Source organism: Carassius auratus, chromosome 4 (assembly GCF_003368295.1).
Source record: "Carassius auratus strain Wakin chromosome 4, ASM336829v1, whole genome shotgun sequence".
Classification (NCBI taxonomy): domain Eukaryota; kingdom Metazoa; phylum Chordata; class Actinopteri; order Cypriniformes; family Cyprinidae; genus Carassius; species Carassius auratus.
The window spans coordinates 26,226,014-26,242,258 of NC_039246.1; the positions used below are offsets into that span (position 1 = coordinate 26,226,014).

The 16,245-nt window shown below is 39.2% G+C and overlaps 1 pseudogene; it reads right to left on the reverse strand.

The window, feature by feature from the left end:
• Nucleotides 1–10,722: 10,722 nt before the first annotated feature.
• LOC113056559 (radial spoke head protein 9 homolog) lies at nucleotides 10,723–15,156 on the reverse strand (annotated as a pseudogene).
• Nucleotides 15,157–16,245: the final 1,089 nt, after the last annotated feature.

Consider the following 16,245-nt stretch of genomic DNA (forward strand, 5'->3'; position numbering starts at 1 on the left):
CTGTTATTTAGGGTCATCATAATAAAGATAAGTATGGTTTATCCCACATATATATTTAAAGGTACAATTTGTAAGATATTTGCAGTAAAATATCCAAAAACCACTAGGCTAGTGTTATATATTTTGTCCAGCTGATTATTAACAATATCTGTAATGTTTTCAACTACTTGTAAATCATGAGAAAATTCCCATTCTAAACAGTGACACGGGGCAGTGCAGTCGCCTCTCAATGATGTTAGTTACCCTTTGTTACCGCCTTTACTGACATAGTGTCTAGCGTCCAGCAAACCACTAGCTTGCCTCAAGCACTTCCTTATTTACTTCTTCTTGCATGTTTTAGGGTGGATTGTGTTACTTATTTATGGAACATAATTACTGTTTACCATCTGCCGCTGGTTCTGTCGACAAGGACAGCTCCCGTAAACGTAAGCATACGGGCCAACCAAACGACCCAAGAAGAGTTTGGGACAAGAGGAGAGAAAGAGTGAGGATCAATATCGGTGTTGCATTTTCTAGATGGAGAGAGCTTTGTGACAAACTTCAACTAGAAAGAGATGCCGATCTCGCTTGTGTTTTACTCGACAGGTGAGTTGTTTTGATTCGTATCTTTACTGAAAACGCATGCTATTATAACGATCAACAAGATTAGTATTATGGGGAATAGCCAAACGCTGGCATCGCGTCTCTAGACCCGGGCGAGGACGCATCTGATCCATAGTCTAATCGCATCTTTGCATTGACTTTGTATGTAATCTACTTACGCAAATAGTTGAACTCGCGCTTGCTATGTACACAAGTTCATATATTTTTTTAAATAAGTGGTAATCGTTTTCATATCGTCTGATTGATGGCCATCAGTGGTTGGGTGGAAGACAACAAATCCCATCCTTCCACGCTCCTTCTTAGCGTCATCAAACCATGCGATTGTTATTGTTTTGGTAGTGCGCCCTCTAGTGGCAGGTCCTACAACCTGTACCTTTAATAAAGACTTAAACCAAACTCCTCAAAAGATTAATCTATATTACAGCCAAATCTTTATCGACTACGCTCCTCTAATATAATTTACGGGCCTAGAACAGTCTCTGGACTTTGTCTGGTGGCTTCAGCTCTAAGAGCAACAAGCACATAAGTGGTTTTATACTGGGCATATTAAAAATGTTAAAAGTTCTCAAAGAACTCTCAAACAAACACCAGTTCCCAAAGACATCTCCAGGGATGGCCATAACTGTGGTAACAAACCCTGAAGCACACAGGACTTAGTTCACACACTCTACTATTTTTGTCATCTAAAGCCTCCTCTAGCATAGAGAGCATAGCCTTATAGATATTACTTCAGGTGGGGGGAAAAGAAGAAATCTTTATCAATAATGCAGGTTAAGTTGACTCAGTGGGGCTTTTTGAAGAAGAGACGTTTGTCCAGTATCATGGAAACAGAGACAGGTCATTCCTGATTTGTTGGTGTTGTAGAGAGGTCTGTTTTATATTAGCCACCTCTCTTGAGACTTCTGGTTATTTAGCGCACTTACCCCTAATCAGATCCATACTCACCCCAGTAGGGGAGCCAGTTACCATATGAGCCCTATATAGTAATCAACAGCCTGTCAGGCTTATGGGAGGAAAGTAGGCTTCATGTGAACGGAGGAAGTCCCTCTTGGACTTTTGGACAGCTGTGAAAACCGATGGTTTGTCCTTTATGGGTTACTGAGAACACTGAATCAAACTGTCTCTCACAGTAGCAATACAGTTCTGTCCAACCAACACACTGTAATATGCTATAGTTAGTAGCAAGCAGCCTTGTACTTAGCTACATTCTTCTTTTATTATATTTTATTTTGTATATAACCTCTGAAACCAGATCTATTCCATCACATAAACCAGAAACTCATTCAGCTTTCCTTCATGTTATGATCTTAAATCTTTGCCCATGAATTTACGTTGCAAGGTCTAGTCCGGATGCAGCGGATACAAGAAGCATTAAATAGGGGTTTATCTTGGTTTAGAGCAAAAACTGGTTCCTACAAAGATAGATCTAGTGCCATGCCTTAAGGTTCCGAAAACTTCTCTCTTTTTGTCTGCGCTTCCTTTCAGGCTAAGCCAGATAAGAAAGAGATGCAACAATAAGAGGCATCCCTTCTTAGACATAATTTCATCTTGGTGTAGTGTCAAGCATCCGTTCTTCCATCTGCTCCTGAGGGTTGAGCATCGGGTTGTGTTTTAGTGCTTGTTATGGAAAGATAAATCTTAAGGTCAGAGTTTTAATTTGCTCCACTGGCAAAGTCCAAACAACTGCTCATGAAGATACTCATGTAAAATGGATTTTATGTTACAGTATGTAGATGCATGATGAAACTTAGATTTAACATCTTTCACACCCATCAAAATTTTCCCATCTACTGTGGGATTCGCTCTCATGTTGCTCAAGCAGATGTGAGTACATGAGTTTTAGATCATGCTTTGATGTGCAATGTTCTCCTACACCACCCACCGAAAACACTGATGTCCAAAGAAAAGAGACAGAAAGGGGCGTGAATGAAAGTCTGCACATGGTTACAACTTCAAATACAACTTATTTTTCATTAACGTCTAAACAAGTGTAGGTGCTCTAACCTCAAAACATAGTCATACGCCCAGAATCCTTATTAGGAGAGCTGAGACTAGTCCAAAGCTATTATAAATCCTGATTAATCAGGTATGCACTGCCTCTGAACATGCGTTGAGGCCTGACCTCTGCCCTCTCACTAACCGCTGGCAGGAGTTGACATTCACATTTGCAGTAAAAACTCCTCAATTTTTGTTATCCATCCCCTTAGTCCATGAGAAAACTCCAGGAGGTTCATTAATCACAATATTGACATATTTCTTCATGCATTTCGGTATGGTCTGGCTTTCCTGCTCAAATGAGAATCTAGATTCTCTTAAAAAACAAATGCTCGCTATTGATCCTTGTCCAAAACAAACAATAAGCCTAAAGGCATAAAATATAGGATAGTCCTTCTCCAGGCAGTGATGCAAGAACAGGAGTGTTACAGTAGTTTCCATTTGCCAAAGCGAAAAAGAAAACATAATGGAGATTCTTCAAGCAGCATGAGACCAGGCCTTTTTGAAAATGTTCTGCTTCAGCTGGGTTTTGCTTGGATGGATAGAAATCCTTAGGAGGCAGTATGCAAGAACAAAAAAATCAAACACTTGTGCCTCTTCCCCAAAAGCAGCTAAACAAACCCCACAGACCGAACATAGTAGGGGTCGGTGTTCACTCAGTGCTTCAAACTAAATATTAGCAAAAACATCTTCAAACAAAGCAGAAAATATAATGGTTTAAAAGATGAGGTTAACTCTGAAAATAAACAATGTTTGGTGAGTTCCTTCCCACAGAGTCCACAGAAGCCTGGCTAAAATCGAATGGTACATAGATGATGCAGGAACAAAAATCCTATTCTGAGCCAACGGAGCAGTTAAAAAAAAAGAAGAATTGCACAATGAGTGAAAGAAAAACATTGAACAGGTGGCATTTTAAAACTCTGGCCCAGGGATCCTCAAAAGCTACTCTTCAATCCACCATTCTAACAGATGTAAACAAAGGAAAATGCTCTCATTGGACAATTAACCTTGGTCTGCTGCAGTTCGTCTTAATAACAACATTTTGCTTCATGTAACACAATATCAGCATCAATATCAGTGCAGTTTGTCCACAAACTCATGACAAATGAACATATCAGCCATATCAGGATGTTACCAGTAGAAATTTATCATGCAATGCTCACAGGAAACCTGAGAATACACTCAGGTGATATCTGAAAGGGCATGTTCTTGCAGTGAGGACTCACGTTATTTTCACTCAGCAGCAGTTTCACTCGGGCGATTAAAAGGTGAGGTAAACCATGCATGCATTGATGTCATACTCGGATGATTAGTGACACATACAGTTACACTTCCCAGTGTTATGCATTCATTCATGGTTTCATAGGTGTCCTATGATTCACACAAACACAAAACAATGACATGACAAAGAATATCATAGCTTATAGAATATCCTAGGTTTCTGACCTTTGCAGCCTATTTCCTTGTTTTTCGCTTTCTTTTGTAAGAGTGCATCTTCTAATTAGACATATACTTCAGACTAAAGAAGCTCTTGACTACCTGCTTTTCCTCTCTACACTTACAGGGAGGTTGAAGGAGGCTCCAGTCTTTTGCAGTGAATGACCCCCAACCGAGAGGTGAACAGAGCACAGGGGTTTTTCACAGAAGTCCACCTTAGACACACACAATGCGCTGTAAGTATGTGAATGGAGTGTCCTTCAGACTTACAAACTCTAGACTGTTTCTAGGATTTTTTTTTCTATTGTGTTGTCTCAAGAATGATAAATTGGGGGCTAATGAAGGTCATTTTGATAACAAAAACAATGATACATTAATAAAGACTTACATTTCGTCTTTTAACCTATGAATCTGTCAGCGGGAACATTTCTTATCTAAGCACATACTTTCCAGACTAGCATCACTAACTCCCCTAGTGCTGAAGACATGTGTGGTTACTTGATAGTTTTACAAGTCTAGCTCTCAAATGAGGCCTTTTAGAATAAAAGTTATTTTGGATTCATTCAAAAATATTATACAATTGCAAATCCCTATTTATTTATATTGAGTTTTTTTGCTCTAATGTCTCCTATCTGGCTCAGCTCCCAGTCCACATGGATCTGCAGACTGTTAAAAGATGATCTCAATGTTTAACACAAGCTTTATCTCTAACAATTATACTACCACCTATTGGACAGTTTTAGCACAACAGTAACAGGTATGCAGACTTGACATTTCCACAGCAGCTCAGTTTAGTAATGCAGGCTACAAGCACGAAAAGTATTTAGACACGTAAGCCACAGTCTAATTCTGTAATAATAGCTGGCATTATTTGTTTGCAAATGTTTTTTTTTTCTTCTAATGCTATATGTGTGGCACTGCTCTAATGTCTAAGTACTCAGGGAAACCATGTATATATATTACTGACAGCTTCCCAGCCGCAGTGGTTGGATCATAATGAGCAAATGGCCATGTAAATAATTCAACAGGAGAACAAGACTGATAGTGATGGTGAGTGGAGGACAGTGATGTCATCTTATGGCAGGTGGTCATTTCCTCTGAAAGGCACATTTGTCATGGGGAGCATCACGTGGATCACAGCTCAAACTAACACCTACTGTATTTATATTTCAAAGCCTGGAGTTTAAGCAGATACGTGCAAAAGTGAGAGTAAATGATACGTGACAACATGCGACACATCCTTTTTCAGCGTCAGGTTTCAATTAAAAATGAAATATGACTGACTCTCCAACTTATTTCAGAGAGAACTGGCGTGTTACAGAAGAATCCTGGTTATGTGGGTCAGGCTTCACTTTTTTTTTTTTTTATGTTTACAAATTCTTTTGGTGTCTCTGCGTGACCGCATGTTTAGATTTAAGTATTAGAATACATTGTTCTTAATGTGACTACAACTACAAAAATGTAGTATGCGTGCACTCTTTCTTTGCTCAGAATGAGCTTAAGCTATCTGATTTGTTTAGGAGAGCCTCTGAAAGTCCCATGGTATCCACCTGAGAGGAAGCAAGAAAAGTGAGAAAAGGTCAAACTACGATGGGAACAACAAAGGTGGACACAGACCCACAAAAAAGTTATTCATCTCATTTCTGTTTATCGACCGACCACCCAGAGGTCACTTACCATCTGGTGCATATTGCGGACAAAAAATGGCAAGCTCTTTTTTTAAATTATCAAGTTCTGGTCTGATTGTCTGTCTGCTACACAGTTCCACAGAATCGGCGTGCAAATGCTTTTACTAGTCTGCTGGGAGAACAAAATGTTATTTTTGCAAAGTAATACAAGCTACTACAAAGAACAACCTGCAGATACTGGATTTGGCGGTTTGACATGAGTTATCTGGAATAAATTCTGTACTGTTTTTGCTTAGTAATAGTCCCAATTGGATATCCCTGTACATAACTGAGTGCCTGATTAATTGGCAGCTTACTTTTGGATAGACAGAAATTTGGATTACTGTCACACATGTGGGCGGTTCTAGACCAGAAACATTGCAAAAGGACAAGGCACAATCAGATAACTGACATAAACTGTACGCAGAGTAGAATAGAAAACAAACACTGTGACTCAACTCAACAAAGTGGAAAAGACAAAAAAAAGGTGAATGTTTCCTTTCCTGCTCCACAAGCTCTTAGGAGTCTATCGGTCTTTGTGTTGACTGGGATGCGGCTTGCATGACATTATCGCTAATAGGGACGAAGCGTACGCATATATTTGCCTGACCCAGAGAAAGGTGGAGAGAGAGAGAGATAGACTGAGAGGAGAAAGAGAGAGGAAGTGAGAGAATGAAAGGGCACATGAGGATAGAAGCTGGTGGATTTGAAGAGTCTGGGCCCAAAAAGAAAGAACGGGGACATGGAGAGGCCTGAATCTCCTGAGGCTTTCCAGAAAGCACACTGATTCTTTGAGAAGAGCCTCTGCCACTCTGCACGTACACCCAGAGCCTCTCCAGCCGCCTGGCTTCAGTGTGGGAGCAGAGAAGAAAGAGAACGAGGAAAAGAGAGACAGCGAGAAGGAGAGCAAGGCCAGGGAGGGAGGGTGTGAGGAAGGGAGGCAGAGAAAGGATGAAAGAGCGACATTTGTTGCTGTGCAGATGGGTGAAATTTCACGTCGCTGGCAGTGCGATATATCCCAGATTTCTGATCGGACAGGGGGCCGTGAATACACATTGTGGATATTATGAATACCATCATTCATGTTGTATCACTCCATCTGGATTCAGACAAACAGAGAAGTGTCTGAAAAGGCTTTTTCTGATGAATGAGGTCTGTGATGAGACACGGTTTGAGTTTGTATAGTAATGCTGTATGTAAAAAGCATTCGTTTACATGTTCAAATGCACATGCTAGTGTGGTCAAAGTGTGCGTTTGCAGAGCACTTAGGTCTGGTTTCAAACTAATTCAAGAAAAATGGAACTAATTATGGTCTGTTTTCGCAACTGACTCACTTGAACTGAACTTATTCAGACAGCAAAACCTCTCTGTGCTAATTGAATCAGAGAGGTTTTTCAACTCTGTCAAAAACCAAGTCAGACAGTGCATGAGAACAATTATACAATCTACACTGATTTTTAGTAGCTTCAGTTCAAACGATCCACAAACAGTGAGACGATGACAGTTAGCATTCATATCTAATCTTTCACAGGATAATTAGTCTATGAACACAGCACAGGAAAAGGACTGTCTGCATCAGCACTCTTATATTGTCTGTGACCTCTACATGGCTCTTCCTGAAGTCATGCTCATCACCCCCTGCATGTTTCAGTGGTGCTATCCTCCAGCGTGCACACACAACTTCTCACTGTGACACTATATCAACATGGAGCCATTGTCCTCCATCTTTGTCTGTGGGGATGTCAGAAGCACTCTTTTCATCTTCTGAAAGTGATCTGATTTACTCCAATTTACTCCATCAGCTGCTATTTAGAGAGTTCCATGTTGCATTTGAATATCAAAGCCCATGAGAAGGTGGCCAGACACTTTAAATGCCATTTTGCCCAGCACATTTGTTAGGGAATGTGACCACTTAAGTGTTGATGACCAAATGAACGAGCTTGGAGAAACAAAGCCTGCTTTGTGCAGCACGACAATCACATGCACACACACAAGATACAAGAAACCCCATTACTTTCTGAATCCAAAGATAGGCAAACTTTTGACTACTGCACTTGAATTCTGGGTCAAGTCCAAGATTTACAGATGTGTCAATATGGATAACATTACTGTTACGGACACAATAATATCCTCAGGACTCAGCACAGAACATTGAGTGCCAAAAGTATTATTAAACAACAAACAACATTTCAGTCACAAATGGTTTTCAAAAGGCTCCTCTCACTGAAACAGCATTTGGGGTCCATGGAAAGGGTTTCCCACCATTTCCCTCACATTCTGCTCCCAAGATGTGATCTCACATGTGAAGTTAAAATCTCTGCCTGTGGTCTCTTCTATTTTTAAGACACTGTGCCCACTTTCAGGGATAAACTACATCACTTATATCTCTAAATCAAGAGGGACAGACACAATAACAATCAGAGACCTTCGACTACGCCATAAGAGCTGTCTGACTGGCTGGTACAAGAAAGTACAAGAGGAGCCTATTATTCAACACACCACTAATTTTCCCGAAGCTGCCAGAAATTCAAAAGACCCACCAGATCCAAGGGGCACCAGTGTAAAGGCCAATAACTATCCGTGTTAATTAATGTGCTTGTTCACTACAGAAACGACCTTGTTAACATCTATTTCCATCAGTAGCATTGAGATATTTGCCAAGGAGCATGAATAAGGTGGTCGGGCATTCTCGTTTCCCTTAAAATTGAGACGAGATAAATGGGAAGGCTTTTTACGTAACTTTACAAACACATAAAAAGGCCTTCCTTTGTGAGGATACATGGAGTCAAACAAATCTGCAAGCCTTTTTAGCACCAACCACCGTCAAGATTGCATTTTCTTTCTCTTTTTAACTAACACAATTCTGCTAAAAAGAACAGTCAACAAAATAAAAACTTGATGTCATGTAACATCCACAGGCATAATCACACAATGACTCTTTGTGTTTTGCTAATCTGCATGTTTTCTGAAAGTCTGTTTACATAAGGGACACATAGTAGAGGGTAAGAAAATAATCTACTATCACAAAAAACAACAACACCTGCATCTCAAGCACTGTAAGAGAAAGTCAGGACATGTTGCTATGCCGAGAAGCTCTGTGATTTATTTATTTTATTTTTTTGCAAAGGCAGCTAGAAATTCTCACAACTTGTCTATATTGTTGTTTTACCAATTTCAAGTGTTTTAAACAAAACACCACACATATCAACACAGATTATACACTTTTTTACGGTCATTTTCCATCAAGAAGTGTAGACACATTCAAGGTTATTTCCCTTTCTAAGTGCACAAATCAATGAATTTTACACACTGTGAAAATCTGAAAACATCTGGAAGAAAAGCATTTCCAGACCACAAGTCCTCATAAATTTAGAGTAAAGTCTTGGCTCATAACTTAAACTGAGTCCTACTTTTCTACCTGAGTCCTGCTCTGGTAGATTCAAATGAATGTGATTTATGAAAAGGATTCATATTTAAAATGTATTCAATAAACATTCAGTGACAAAATTGTTTCAAGTGTGTAACAATCCAAGATTTTTTTATAAATTGATGGGAAATTCATAACGATAATGAAAGTTATCATGTAGATCAATTTTAAAGCGTCTAGATCAAACTTCATAGAAAGATAAAGTGGATTTACATCTTTTATTTAGATGCTGTGACATAAGTTAAACTCTAGTTATGCAGGTACAATTTCATTTATATCCTAAGTTGGTAACAGTGACATGAGGAAAGTCGAAGATCAGTGTCTGATAGTAAGAAAACGAATCCACAAAGTGAACATTGTGAACAAACGGCAGTCAATATAAATCACAGCACAATGAAGATACCTTGTACAGTCAGAAAAGAATGACTGCATTCTTCCCCTTCAGTTGTTAATTTCTTTGATTTATCTTGCTTTTTGTGGAGCTAGTCAAGATAGTAGATAAGATATGTGATTGAGGCAAATGTCTGTTATGGTACAGCCGTTACAGAGCAGCCTCCACTGCATTCATGATAAGCATGAAGTCATAAACTGTTGCAAAATAAAATTAAAAACAGGCTGCACAAGGTTAGTTTAAAAGGGCTTAATTTTTTATCAAAAATGTAATCTTGTATCACAAGAGTGCTGTTACATTCATAAATTCATTAATTGTATTCCACTAATTCATATATGCACACCTGTTGCTTAACACAATGACTGCAGAATATTATGTATCTCTACTAAATCTGGAGACATTTGAAAAAATGGCATGACAAATTTTTCCTTTCTCTTTGGAAGAAGAGAAGATCTGTAAAGTTTCAAAGACTGAAGTCTCAAATCCAAAGAGATATTTTTTTATAAAAGTTATACATTATGTGGAAAATAATGTTTTTTTAACCTTAAACCGCATAAACTGTACAGTTCCTCCTCATTTATCTCCAGGTCTCCTACCAGATCATAGCCCCCCCACCCCCCCCACCCCCTTACCTGAAGGCCATGTACCAAAACCTAAATCCAACCCACCTCTCAACCGGTACAGTCACCTCAGAAAGCAGATGTTATGTCACATATCTGATTAACCTTATTTTCATATGGCGTTTCTCTCTTACGGTGTTACAGGTATCTGACACGTTACTCTGTGAATTCTGTAAAGCCCATCTACAAGACAGGGCTGAAGTGGTGTTAGAAGAGAATGAGTGTAGGACAACCCTCCCTGAAAAAAAAAAATGTCAGATACAGCCCCAAACCACTGTACATAAAGCACTGATGGAAACAGCTGTTTACCCAATCTAAACAGTGACTTTCACGGGAAAGAGAGGATCTATGACCAAGGACTTTGTGTGGTGCCTCTGGCACAAAGAGACTGTAAGAGAACCAGTGTGCACTGAAACATCAAGATGCAAGTTCAGAGATCGCTGTAATGTAACTTTAGAGCTATATGTTCAGCCCTTTGGCTTTCTATCATGTGATTTAAAGAAATGTTAAATTATTTTATTGCAAACGCATATTTTCAAATAAAAATCTTTGAGAAAACCCAAGGTACAATTTTGTCTGCCTTAAAGGTTAAAACACCAATGCAACTTCAACTTTCCAAGCATGCTGACATGTTTATGTTTTCTTGAAATTGAAATTAAACATAAAGAAAATTATAGTGCCAGTAAATCATACAGTTGATTACACATTAACACTTAGAGTGAGATTAAAGCTTTTTTCAATCTGTGGCAAAATGTGCTGTCTTCAAAAGTCCTTTTGGTCTCCCATGTAGATGTGCCCATGCTGAGGGGTCGGGGGAATGTGGAAGAAGGTGAGATCCAGCCAGAGCAAACTTTGTAATACACACACCATGCTGCCCAGCTCAAGCTGGAAGCACCATGACCCTATATGAAGAACACACAGTAAGCAAAAATGACAAGAAAAAGACTAGAATTATCCTACTTTGCAAGATCAAAGAGGAAAGAGAAGACGAAAAGCATTTTGTATAAAATGAACCTGAATTTTCAGTCTTTACACATAACAACCACTGACAGAATCCAGACTGTGATGGTGTGACAGATGCAAAGTAAAATCTGGAGAAGAAAGTCGTGTGACAGAGTTGGCTCCATTATGGATGACTATTATCGCAGTGGTGTATAAAGAAGAGGCGCTTTGGGGTCTTTCTGTTTGGGTGGCCCCTGTATCCAGCTGCTGGCATTGGCTTGCACCCAGTACCACAAAGCTCAATGCGAGTGAAGTCTGTTTGAATTGCAGCACTGAAAATTAACTGCTAGGAAAAGAAATGATGTGAAGTTTGGCCAAGTATGGTGTCCTATACTTGGAATTTGTGATCTGCATTTAACCCAGCAGTGAATAGTGAACCAACACGCCCACACAAACCATGAACACACACCTGGAGCAGTGGGCAGCCAATGCTGCGGCGCATGGGGAGCAGTTGGGGGTTCGGAGCCTTGCTCAAGAGTCTCACATCATTTGTGGTAATGAAGGTGGAGAGAGTGCTGGATATTCACTTTCCCCACCTACAACCCATGACCTCCGGGTTACAAGTCTAACTTTCTATCCATTAGGCCACGCTCTGTGCCCTGCCCTGCCCTGCCCTGCGTTAACAGCTAACAATGTTTAACCTAAAATACTCAATGTTCACTGTGACATCATTATGATTACAAATATTTATGGCAGCATAAATAAATGAAATATATGATACATCGCTCACTATTTAAAAAAGCTTTTGAAGATAATATGCAGTAATTCGGTTTTCTCGTCTGAAAGATACAATATTAAATACGACTGGCAAATCAAACAAGTTGCTTCCATCAACACTGAACGAAACCATTTCCCTCCATTTCTTACAGTGATATTTGGCTTAAAAGTCATGCGGTTATACAATATTTTCTGTCTTTCCAAGTTCTTGGGAAATCTCCCTACTTTTTCCTAGTCCTGGCCACATTCAAGGAAACCTGAGTGAAGCCGAAGGGGGGTGGCGGTCAGTATCACCACCCATTCCCAGTATCCCCCTACCCACTATCTGAAGCGTCCAGATGAACCTGTTCACCTCTGCCAATTTTTGAAAGGGGATTGGTTTTTTCCACCTGATTGGTCAACTGTTACGCAGGGTGGGTAAATGCCCTCTGTTGGAGACCTGCTCTACTTTTTCAGGCAAAACAAATCAACCTAGCCTAGTGCTGCCTGAGGTTAGAGGCCATCCCTTAGAGAGAGAAATAAGAACAAATCACCTCCTTTAATGAAACAGCTGAGATGTTTCTACCACACTTAAAGTCTGGGCATGTGTCCAGTAAGTTGACTGTGCCTTCAGACTCTACTGAGAAACAACAAAGAGGCATTTGCCTTCTAAATCAGAGTCCGATAACAATATTCCCAGTGAGGAAATGCTCAAATTTACATAGTCTCTGAATGAGTCATTGACTTTCGTCTTCCATCTATTCACTTCAAGGTCAAATTCAACAGGAAGGTCACTCTTAATTTTGCAATAAACGCTCTTATGCAAGAGTCACAAACCACGTTTTCAGTAAATGTCAAGGCTCAAAGTGATGCTCTATGGCTTCGCTTGGTATGTTAAACAGGTCAGATTCCATCTGGTTAAGATTCAGGATCAGCAGAACAAGATATTCCTTGAGGAACTTGATGTTAACCAATCAGTAGTGGTCTGTAGCCTGTAGGAAAGCGATGGGTAATGCTTCATGAAGCATGCGTGATGAATACCTTTCAGCAAGTTTATGTCTGACTTGAATTTGTGGGGAACAACAACAGACGAATAGCTTTCTGAATACTGTTTTGTTAGTTCACTCCCAGCTGACTAACATGGCAGGAGACCCACTAAGACACACCAACATATACGAATGGGAGATTTATTGTTGTCATAGAAAATGGCAATCCAAAACGCATCTTCCCAGAAAGAAAAAAGAACAAAGGGATCATAGTTTGCAGAACAACACCCCAGATGTCTCCTTGGCTTTCGCTTGGCCTTAGGCAGCTGCCAAATCATATCTGTCATTAACCCAGGGAAATCCAGCTACAGGGATCATGGGATGCCTTGCAGAAGGATTTTTACACCCTCCTCATGTTTCCCACCACTATTAAGACTTCCTAAATGCAATTTGCATGTCAGCATCATTTTTTGGAAAGTATGGTGGTGTTAACAGGTGTTGTTCACCTTTGAATTATAATGTCTAAAGCAAAATAAGCGTCCGACTTCATTGCAAACATTTCATTACAAGACTAGAGGGTGGGAGCTGGAGACTCCCACAGTACCTTCAGAAACAGTATTGTGACTGGAAATAAAACATCAAGAATAAAGCATCATGGAAGAACGGTAATGAAAGATCATTCCTTTTAATTACCTTTGGAACATCCTCGCTCAAAGGATCTAGAAAGTCAATAGCAGGGTTCAGGTGAGACATTTCCAAGATGGACTTCTTTTTCAGGTGAACCGGTTCACGGAAGTGCAGATAGTTATGCAGTTTCACAGACTCAATGGGATCTAGACCTGCGATCAAGTGTAGGCTGACCAATACATCCTCTTTTTCCTGGACATTTCTAAATTGCCTACAATCTTCAGGGTTTTCCTATTGTTCTTCCTATTGTAGATAACTGACCAGTCATGGTGAGCAAGAAGGTGGGATCTTACAGAGAATGGTCAAAGCAATACAACTGCTCATACTGTACACGTAATGTATGAGGACTGTCAAGAGCACATCAATTGATAAACAAAGACAATACCCAGACATTTTTGGACTTATGGTCACACTAATCATGTGTTCAAATTGTAAAAAGATTTGACTGGGTCTGACAATTCTAATAAATGACAACATAAGATGAACTGAGGACTGATTACAAGAAAGTGTCTTCAGAGAACTGAAATGGATTACATTTTACCAGGAAATGGAAACATACAGACTTTAGTTTTATACTCACACAGCTGCATCTGATTGCTGGTGGAGAACATATACAAACACTTGTGAACTGCTAAGAGTTTGGCTGTAAGCATACTGTACCTCCAAAGCTTCGGTTTGTCTGCACGTTGCCGCAGGGGCTCTTATGCACCACAGGCGCATCTTTAGCGATGTTTGACACGGTCATTGCCAATCTACTTGCCTCGTTCACTTTCACCTGCAGAAACAGAGGCATGTTAACCTCTTCATAATCATTCAACAAGCCTCCTGCCATCTACATGTTCACTCCATTATAAACCATGAATAAACAGAAAACCGAGTAAATAATAACAGTTGTTTTACATCCAAACATTACCACAGACACATAAACATAACATTCATTTTGTGTGTGTTTCCGATTTTTCTTGAAATGTTTAGACTCTTTGATTGCTAAAAATGTAAGACTGGTCAACAAAGCAAGATCTGTATTTTATAAAGACAAACACACTACAATTCTTAAGTGCAGATATATGAATCAAAGAAGATGGGCTTTTGTTCATTTTCTTTCATCTACTTTCCTATTTCCAGAATGCTGCATGCTCGTTATAGTCCCATCTGTGTCGTGTAACCCAAACACCCCTCCTCTCACCGTGACCCCTTCCTCAGTGGCATCATCCCCCTCTCCCTTAATGCGCGTCTCTGTGTGCTTGTACTCATGGGACGGGTCGCCTGTGAATCGCCCCTGTACTGCTAATGCCACATCTGCAATCATGGACTCAGAGGCTGGGGGAGCAGGTGCCAATCCATGCAGTTTAAACGGTTTAATGATCAAAAAATTATACAAATTAATTTGAGACAGAACATGTTTTATCACTCACAACCAAAATTAAACATATTGGTATTTAATATCACAGTTTTAAAGTGGATTTCACAAAATTAAAACAATTCCAGCAGAAGAGTAATTCAAACAATAAAAGTTTATTTCATTGCAAAATAAATGTCTTATCCTGTCGTATTTTTCTGAGACTAATTTAGTAAACAAGCACTTATTTAAACAAGTAAAATGATTTCCTACCTGTACAGAGTCTTTCTGTTCTTCATTTCATCCTCTTCAACTCCTTGAGCAATAAAATAGTCACATTTAGTCACATAGGTGTAGGGTCGGTGGAGGCCGATAGATTATACAGTTTGTACAGTATAAAAATTATTACGCCTATGGGATGTCCCCACTTTTCACGAAAACAAATGTGTGTGTGTATATAAAACAAACGTGTGTGTGTATATATATATATACACACACACGTTTGTTTTCGTGAAAAGTGGGGACATCCCATAGGCATAATAATTTTTATACTGTACAAACTGTATAATATATACAAACTGTATATATATATTTGAATATTTTATTCCTTTTTTAGCATCTGGGGTCATGATGATGTCAAGAGATTTAATTTAGTTCGATGTCTGCACAGATGACGGTGGTTCCTCGTCTACTGAGAGAGACATGTGACACAGCTGGCAGGATGTATGTTCAGTCTGACCTAATGCCCTCTGCGTGATACCAGCAGCTTCACACGCTGTATGTGTGAACTAGTGCTGTTAACAGCATCCGCAGCTGACAGAAGAAGTCAGCTGCCTGTTGAGAACACATTAGTGTGTTTATGTGTGTGACGACAGAGGCTGTGTGTGGCAGTTTAAGATGATGACAAACAGAAGTGGAGAGGAAAGTATGATTACAGCTTTGAACAGGCATTAGAAAACTCATATTTCATCCCAAATGGGGGAAATATTTTCTATCTATCTATCTATCTATCTATCTATCTATCTATCTATCTATCTATCTATCTATATGAAATATATCTGTCTGTCTATCAGTTTATCTATCTATAATTATTTGCATTGTGACATAATTATTTTGACAATTAACCCCAAATTTTCATTATGGTAAGTGAATGAATGAATGATATTATTCAAAGTCTTTCATTTACACTGAATAAATGTTTGTATTTTATCTGGACAGAATGATTTGCAGTTAGTATTAAGTAAGTGTTATTGTTAAAATACTATTCATTGTTGAAATACTAGTTGTTATAATTATTTTGAGTTACTTTTTTTTTCATTTCAGTGAATGTTTTAGTAATTTTGTGTTTGTAATTTTTTTAAGCGTTTTTTTTTTTTTAGTTAATTGTCATGAAAA